The sequence below is a fragment of the Ursus americanus genome, chromosome 4, assembly GCF_024610735.1.
Source record: "Ursus americanus isolate L20-20 chromosome 4, mUrsAme1.1.p, whole genome shotgun sequence".
NCBI lineage: Eukaryota > Metazoa > Chordata > Mammalia > Carnivora > Ursidae > Ursus > Ursus americanus.
In genome coordinates this window covers 30,226,778-30,235,089 of record NC_142130.1, presented here as the reverse complement: position 1 = coordinate 30,235,089, position 8,312 = coordinate 30,226,778, and the positions used below count along the sequence as shown (strand labels likewise).

At 47.4% G+C, this 8,312-nt stretch overlaps 1 long non-coding RNA gene across 2 annotated transcripts; it reads left to right on the top strand.

The window, feature by feature from the left end:
- The first annotated feature begins 1,320 nt into the window (after positions 1 to 1,320).
- On the top strand, positions 1,321 to 3,385 carry LOC148110227 (uncharacterized). Of its 2 annotated transcripts, none has more exons than XR_015724098.1 (3): positions 1,321 to 1,360; positions 1,823 to 1,990; positions 2,491 to 3,385. It is a non-coding gene; the product is annotated as an uncharacterized LOC148110227 (long non-coding RNA). The 2 variants fall into 2 exon arrangements; XR_015724097.1 differs by having other exon boundaries at positions 1,823 to 2,181.
- Positions 3,386 to 8,312: the final 4,927 nt, after the last annotated feature.

Here is an 8,312-nt window from a genome sequence, read left to right as displayed (position 1 = left end):
TCGCCCTGGGGAAGGCCCAGTGGAGCCGCACCCTTGCCTTCAGGGTCATGTGTCTGGCAGCGAAAGATGCTAAACAGAGCTCATATTCTCCAGAGAACATTTTTGTCCATGTTCACAGGGTAAGTTTCTCAAGAATAAGAACTACCCGTGAAGCTTGCTGCTTGTTCCAGAATGAGTGCGTAGGAGCGGAAAGGTCCTTCCCATGGGAAGGCAGAAATCCCAGCGCCTTAGAGCCGGGAGAGTCTCGGGGCTCAGGGTTCCGATCTGCTCCTTGTAGAGACTGGAAGAACAAGGCCACGAGACGGGAGGCCCGGCCACGGCTGCAGGGAGAGAGGGTAGGGCAGCACCGGCCTTCGCACCCCATTCTCTCGGTCTGCAAGCCTAGGACGCTTCCTGCTGTGTCACTTCTGTCCTTGCCCTTGACAAGCAGCTGTCTGTGCGAGGGGAGCTTGTCTCCGGGCTGGAGAGAGCCCAGAACTGAAATCATAGTGCCTTATAACTCCCACTGTTCCTGTGGAGGAAAATTTCTCATTTTCCATTACTTAGAAGAGATGAGCTCTGTGAGAGGGCTCCCATCTGCCAGCTGCTAACACTGCCCGGAACAGAATGATAAATTCTCGACCCGCTTCCACCCGTGCACGGGGCCCTGTCCCCGCCCGGAGCACTTGACGGATGAGGGCTTCGCTCCAGTTCCTCGGCAGGGCCGCGGGCCTCACTCAGCTGACGTGGGTGTGCGGGAGATGAATGGGCCAGATGGCCGGGAAGTTCCCCCGAGTTGGTGCCACGCCTCTCCCTCAGCCCGCCAGACCACTCAGGGGTCTGAGGATCTGCCTGCCCCCCCGAACATCCCAGCCAGGGCCAGTCTGGGTAAAATGGGCCCGGGGAAAGTTAAGGGCCTCTAAAATCGTTTGTGGCGAAGTACCTCTGATTTCCCTTGCTTGAGGAGAGGAAGAAATGATCTTGGGTCATGGCTTTGAGCGGGAATGTAATGGGGGGACTGGGGCCGTGCTCCTCAGCCGGGCCGTGCATGACAATCACCCTACACCCCACCCCCGTCCTGGCTTCATTGATTTGAGGGCCCAGACGTACAGTTTGGGGGCCCTTGTGTACAGTTGCCAATTGAAGTCAAGTTTCAGTTGAACAAAGATCTGTGAGCACCTAGTCTGTGCTGAGTGTGGAAGGAAGGCAGGATGTAAGGGACAGTCTCTCGCAGCCACTCACCGACTGTCACCGGAAGCAGAAGAGAAGGGCCAAGTCCCACCCCGCGGCTCCTATGACAGAAGTGCCCAGCTCCCACCATGCTCTCCTGCCCCCCCCCCCCCGGTCTCCTCCTGGAGGAGATGGCTGCAGAGCTGCGGTGGTGAGTGACTATTTCCCTTGGACAGCTTGTCCTTTGGGAGGGGGCAGAGTCCGGGTCGTTGATGGCATGGGCTCTGGAAGCAAACTGCTGGGTTTAACTCCAGCTCCAGGGCTTCCTCCCTGTGGGACCCAGGGCATATTACATAATCTCTCTGGGCTTCGGCTCCCTCCTCTGTCAGATGGGATCGTGAGAGAATATTGCCAAGTTGGGAGGGTTCAATGAGTTAGCGTGTGCGTGTAAAGCACCTCACACAGTGATTGGCACCCAGAACACACTCGTTAAATGTTAGCCGTTGTCGTTAGGCTTGTGGGCTCCACACTCGTGCCTCCTGGTTGGAAAGGAAGAGAAGTTTCTCTGCGAAGCGACTCTGTCCTACCGACGCATAAGCAGTCTTTAATGTCAGGCGGTGCACCTACCGCCTTTAACTGCCTATCTTCTGTATCTCCAACCACCTGCTCTCAGATGCACCTGGCCCAGACCCGTCTACACCTGCACCCACCACCATCTGTGCTCCGCTCTCACCTGCACCTGGATTCCATCTGCGCCTGGCTCCTGTCCGAGCCCCGCTCCTGCTGCCAGCACCTTGAGTTTGTATCCCAGAAGCATGCTCTTCTCAACAGTCAAGGGCAGGTATGTGTGGAGGGAATGGATTCTAGCAGGAAGAAGTGGCGGTCTCGCAGATTCCTTGTGCCTGAAGAGGGAGGACACTGGTGAGCCCGGAGGGGGTGTATTCACCCAGTTGAGGGAACGCAACGAGCACTCTGCGGTGATGGGTGGGGGCGGCCTCTGAGAAGCAGCAAAGAAAATGCCCCCAGAAGCAGGTGAGTGAGAGCTTTCCCACTCTCCCTGCCTCCGCTTGCTCAGCGCACCTACCCTGGGGCGGCCAGGAGCTGCAGTTAGCAAGATGGGGAGGAGGAGTCGATGCAGTAAAGAAGAGAAAGGGAGAAGCTCACCCTCTCTGTTATGGGCTGAATTGTGTCCCCCAAAAAATCATATGTTGAAGCCCCAGCCCCCAGTACCAGAGGCTGTGACCATATTTGGAGATAGGACTTTTAGAGAGGTGATTAAGTTAAAATGAGGTCGTTAGGGTGAATCCTACCATAACGTGAGTGGTGTCCTTATGAGAACAGGGCATTTGGACACACAGAGATTCACGTGCACAGAGGAAGGCCACGTGACGACACAGCAAGAAGATGGACCTCGGCAAGCCAGGGAGAGAGGCTTCAGAAGGAACCAAACCCGCAGACACCTTGACCTTTGAATTCCCGCCTCTAGAACTGTGAGAGAGCACATTTCTGTTGTTTAAGCCCCCCACTCTCCTCCCCTGCAGTCTGGGGTATTTTGTTATAGCAGTCCCAGCAAACTAATACACTTCCCCAGCCGGATGCTTCCAAAGGGTCAATACACTGTGACTTCTTTCCATGTACCTGTTAGTCATGTGTATGTCTTCTTCGGAAAAATTTCTTTTCAGATCCTCTGCCCACTTTGTAATCAGATTGTTTATTTGCTATTAACTTGTGTGAGTTCTTTATATATTTTGGATAATAACCCCTTATCAGATACGTGATTTGCAAGTATTTTTTCCCATTCCACGGTTGCCTTTTCATTGTCTTGATGGCTTCCTGTGCCGTACGGAAACTTTTTAGTTAGTTGTGGTCCCACTTGCTGATTTTTGCATTTTTTGCTTGTTCTCTTGGTGTCATATCCAAAAAATCATGGCCAAGACGAGTAGCGAGGCAGCTTCCCCCTACATTTTCTCTGGAGAGTTTTACCATTTCAGTTCCTGTGTTTAAGTGTTTCATGCATCTGGAGTTCATGTTTGCCAGTGGTGTAAGATAGGGGTTCAGTTTCACTCTTCTGCATGAGGTTACCGGTTTCCCAGCACTGTTTAAAAAGACTACCCTTTCCCCATTGAGTATTCGTGGCTCCTATGTCAAATATTAGTTGACTGTATATGCAGAGGTTTATTTCTGGTCTCTCTATTCTGTTCCACTAGTGTTTGTGTCTATTTTTATGCCAGTACCATGCTAGGCTTTTTTTTTTTTTTTTTTTTTTTTTTTTTTTTAGAGAGGGATGGGGAGGGGAAGGGCAGTGGGAGAGAGACAAAGAGAATCGTAAGAGGGCTCCATGCTCAACATGGAGCCCAACACATGGCTTGATCTCATGACCCTGAGATCATAATCTGAACCGAAATCAAGAGTCGGCTGCTTAACGGACTGAGCCACCCAGATGCCCCTGGTACCATATTGTTTTATAGATTTATGGTATAGTTTGAAATCAGGAAGCATGATGCCTCCAGCTTTGTTCTTTCTCAGGATTACTTCGGCTATTTGCGATCTTCTGTGATTCCACACAAATTTTAAGATTGTGTTTTCTATTTCTGTGAAAAAAATGTCATTGGAATTTTGATAGGGACTGCATTATAGCTATAGATGGCTCTAAGTAATATGGACATTTTAGCAATATTAATTCTTTTGATCCATAAACACAAGAGACCTTTCTACTTGTTCATGCCCTCAATTGCTTTCACCAGGGTCTTGCAGTTTTCAGGTACAGATATTTCACCTCCTTGGTTCAATTTAGTCCTAAGTATTTTGTTGTTTTTGATGCTATTGTGAATGCAGTTGTTTTCTTTCTTTTTCAAATGTTTCCTTATTAGTGTACCGAAACGTTCTATATGTTGATTTTGGATCCTGAAATTTTACTGAATTCATTGATTAGTTCTAACAGTTTTTTTAGGGAGTCTTTAGGATTTTCTATATTATAGATCATATGGCCTGCAAACAGAGACAGTTTTAGTTCTTCCTGTCTGATTTGGATGTCTTTATAAGTATTGGTATCATATGGTTTGGATCTGAGCTTCTTGGCAGCCAGGATAAAAAGGAAAACATGAAACATTTTATAAAAGACGTGAACATATTTTCTCAGGAGGGATGGTACTTTTGCTGGCACCAAATTTGGAAATTATTTTTCACCTATTTTCACCTATTTACATAAAAGGAAAATAGGGGCATATATTAGACTAATCTGTCAATAAAAATTTCATTGCAAAAGCAGAAAATCAATTCTAGTTGTTTTTTATAGTAACCATGAACAAAAATCCAGAGCAAAACATTAAAGCATAGCCTGGTGACGAGGACGCAGAAGGAGTTGAGTTTCTGTGACCCCAGTAGGAAAGGCCAAGATTCTAATGTTTCACCAGTGGTCACTGGCAGAGCAAGCATTCTTTTTGTAGGGAGTGGGGCAGAAGCCATTTTCAGGGGTGAAGGTACAAGGAAGGAAGAAAGTGGACACGGCAGACGCTGAATCTATATTCAATTGAATTGGTGAAGGTATGGTAAAAACCTTCTAGTGACTTCCTATTTCTGGTGATTTTGTCCTTCCTGGCACGTAGAAGGAACACGTTCTGTTGCCGTGTATCTCTTCTCCGGCGGCAGCAAGTGGAGGAGGTCTTGCGTCGAGAAGGGGGAGACACAAGATTAAAGCAGCCTGCTTTGCTGGGTCCCTGCTTGGAAGCCAGTTGCTCTAGAAAGTCACATTGACCAGTAGTGGACTTGGACTGGGTGAGGAAAAGACTGGGGGCTGTCTGTTACAGCTGCATAACCTAGCTTATTCTACCTAATACAAGAAAGATGAGGCAAGAGAGATCAAAGAGGCAGAGGGTGAAGAGAGGCTATTTTTAAGTGTAGGAAAGGTCTGAACATATTTATTGGCTGAGGAGAATGATTCAGAAGAGGTGGAGAAGTTGGAAAGAGAAGACCTGCCTGGTCATTCAGATCTCACGCAGGACAGCGGGAGTATGATTTCCTGTAAGAGAGGAAGGCTTACTGGCTCTGGTCCAAGATGGTGACTTAGGAAGGTCCTGAACTCACCTTCTGCATGGATGGGATCTATAGCTATGGATGGGGCAATTCCTTCTGAGAATAATCCAGAAACCAGCTGAGCAACTCTTACGCATCGGGTGAATGAGAAAATATCCCCATCAAAATGGGTAGAAAAGGCTGAGATACCCTCTCACCATAAACCCCCCCCCCCAGCACAATGAGAGGAAGGGTTGCCTTGGGGCAAGAGGAGAGATACTTCTTCCTTGAGCACAGGGAGAAGGAAACACATTAACAATGAGAGAGAATTGGAAAGAAGGGAGGCTAATGGCTTTTGTCTGGTGGTCTTGATTTCCTCAGTAAATGCAGAAGTGAGGATGCCTGGCAAGAGATGGGAAGAAGTGGAAGGATGGGATTTGAGACAAAGGGTTCAGGTTTGGGGAGCTCCCAAGAGCTGAATCACACGATGGTGAGGGAGTGGAGGGACCTGCTACAATGGCTTAGAATGAATTTGTGGTAAACTTGGTTTTTGGAGAATGGTGACCTTCCCTGGGAATCTCTGTCTCCTCATAGTGGGGTAAGGATGGTCCCTTAAGCTCCCCTCACTGCCACTCTTGAAACAGAGCTTGTGTAACCAACTGGTAGGGATATTGCAAACGAGATCCCTGACTTGGATGGACTAAACAACCTTTAAGTTCTCTTCCAACCTTGAGATTTTATGATTCTGTAATCCTATGTATTGTAAGAAACTTACCAAAATCAAATTACTTCCAGCCTATGCAAATTACAGTGGCCTGTCTTTCAGCTTTCCCAAGGGAATGGGATTAAAAACGCTGCGCCTAATGATAAAGAACAAAATGGCAGAAATGTTAATAAAAAACTCCAATTACTCACTGCTTGTGTGGGGAGGCAGAAAAAGCCCTTCACTTTCCGTTACAGTTTTCCCACCAATGCAGCCTAAAGTATGTCAATTAAACTCTCTTAATTTCATGTTTCATCTGAAAATACGGGGATTAAAATGAGACTGTATTTATTGACACCATCCTTGGCTATTTCAAAAATGGGTATTCAGTGGTTTTGATTAAATTCCATAGTCCATATGCTTACTTAGCCAGAATAGGAGGAGAACCATGGCAGCACAATGGAAAGACAAAAGGATTGTGCCAGAATCCTAGCCGGAGCAGGGGCACTACAGCAGCTAGCCGTATTGAGCCCTTGAAGGCTTTAGAATCTGTAAGATTCTCCACCCGCCCCACAGATCACAGTTCAAAGAAGTAGTTGCTTGTGTTTGCCAGACAGGTACCGCGGCGTGCGCGGTACGTGCGCGGTACGTGCGCGGTACGTGCGCGGTACGTGCGCGGTACGAGCGCGGTACGTGCGCGGTACGAGCGCGGTACGTGCGCGGTACGCAGTGTTGATGGGCATCTCTGTAAGGTCTGCGGAGATAATGGGCTATAGGAAAATGATGGATAAACATCACTTCTTCTGCCACAACCACCTGGATAAAATACAACAAAAATTATTGTAAATGAATTTCCACATGTGCCAGCAAGAGAGGTAAATGACCAGCCCCCAGAGGCGAAGAGGGGACTAGGAGCTACAGTGGGGCGGAGGCATGCCCGCTGCCAGCCCTGGGAACGGAGGTGGGGGCGGTTGTGGGAGCAGCAGAGGTCAAGGCCGGCGCGGTGAACACCATGTCCTCAGTTTCAGTCACTGAGGCCCTGGGCTCTCATGCCCATGTGGGGGCAGGAAATGAGACCTTAGGCCACATAAAGGAAGGAGCTAGAATGAGAACACCCCCCCCCCCCCACGCCTTGCAGCTGGCATTCTCGGAGGGCTACAGCCTCAGGGAAAGTATAGATCAGGAGAAGACTGTCCACCGGCTCAGCCAGAGAACAGGAGATGGTGTCTGACTCTGCTTGGGCTCAGAGGGAGAGACCCTCCCCTGGGAAATAAAAACTCAGGGCCTGGGTCTCACATATTAAGTTTGAGTTTATACTACCCAGAAGTCTAGGGGAGTCCCATGACAGACACCTTAATAAAAAATGGGTCCCTGGCTGCTGATACTTTTGATTTGCCTGGAAAAGTAAATACAGCAATACTCTGGATGGGCTAGTCTATCATCTAGGTTGTGTGGACTGCACAAGACACACTGAAGATGAGGAAAATGCCCACTGCGCACAAGAGTCCGAAGACGTAATAAACAGAAGGACTGGCGTTCCAGGAAGCCGGGGTGATGGAAAGATCTAGAAGGCGAGTGTGTCGAAAATCAATAAAGAACTTGCACACAGAATGACATATAGACACGGTTATTTGTGGCGGTTTATTTGTAATCCCAAAATACGGGGAACAATCCAGGTCCTTCTTTAGAGGATTGGTTGAGTAGACTGTCATGTGTCCATCTGAAGGACTGCTATGCAGCTGCAAAAACCATGAGGAGCTGTCTAGGTACTGCTCTGAAAAGATATCGAGGATATAGCGCTAACTTAATAAAGCCAGATCCAAGAAATCCAGTAAGATTTGGTATCTATAGTCCTCACTCTCGGACCACAGTATCATAAAACGAAAAATCAATATATATAATCAGTACACCGATTTTCCTTGGGTTTTTAAGAACTGACTTGTAAATAATCCATGAATCAAGAAAGAAATCATATTAAAATTATGAAAATATTTACAGTTGAATCATAATTGATATTTTACTTATGAAATAGTGGGATACATCTAAAATGGTCCTCAGCGGAAAATGGATAAGCTTACACAATATACTTAAAAAGTAGCTTGGATAGGGGCGCCTGGCTGGCTCAGTTGGTTGAACGTCTGACTCTTGGTTTCGGCTGAAGGTCATGAGATGGGCTCTACAGTTGGGCTCTACACTCAGCTAGAGTCTGCTTGGAGATTCTCTCCTCTGCCCCTCTCCTCACTCTCTCTCTCTCAAATAAAATAAAATAATCTTAAAAAATAAAGAAAGCAAAAAGACAACCCACAGAATGGGAAAAAATTTTTGCAAATCTTCTATCTGAAAGTGACTTACACATAGGACATATAAAGAACTATTACAACTCAATAACCAAATGAAAAAGAACCCAATTTTTAAAAATGGGCAAAGGGCTTGAATAGACGTTTCTCCA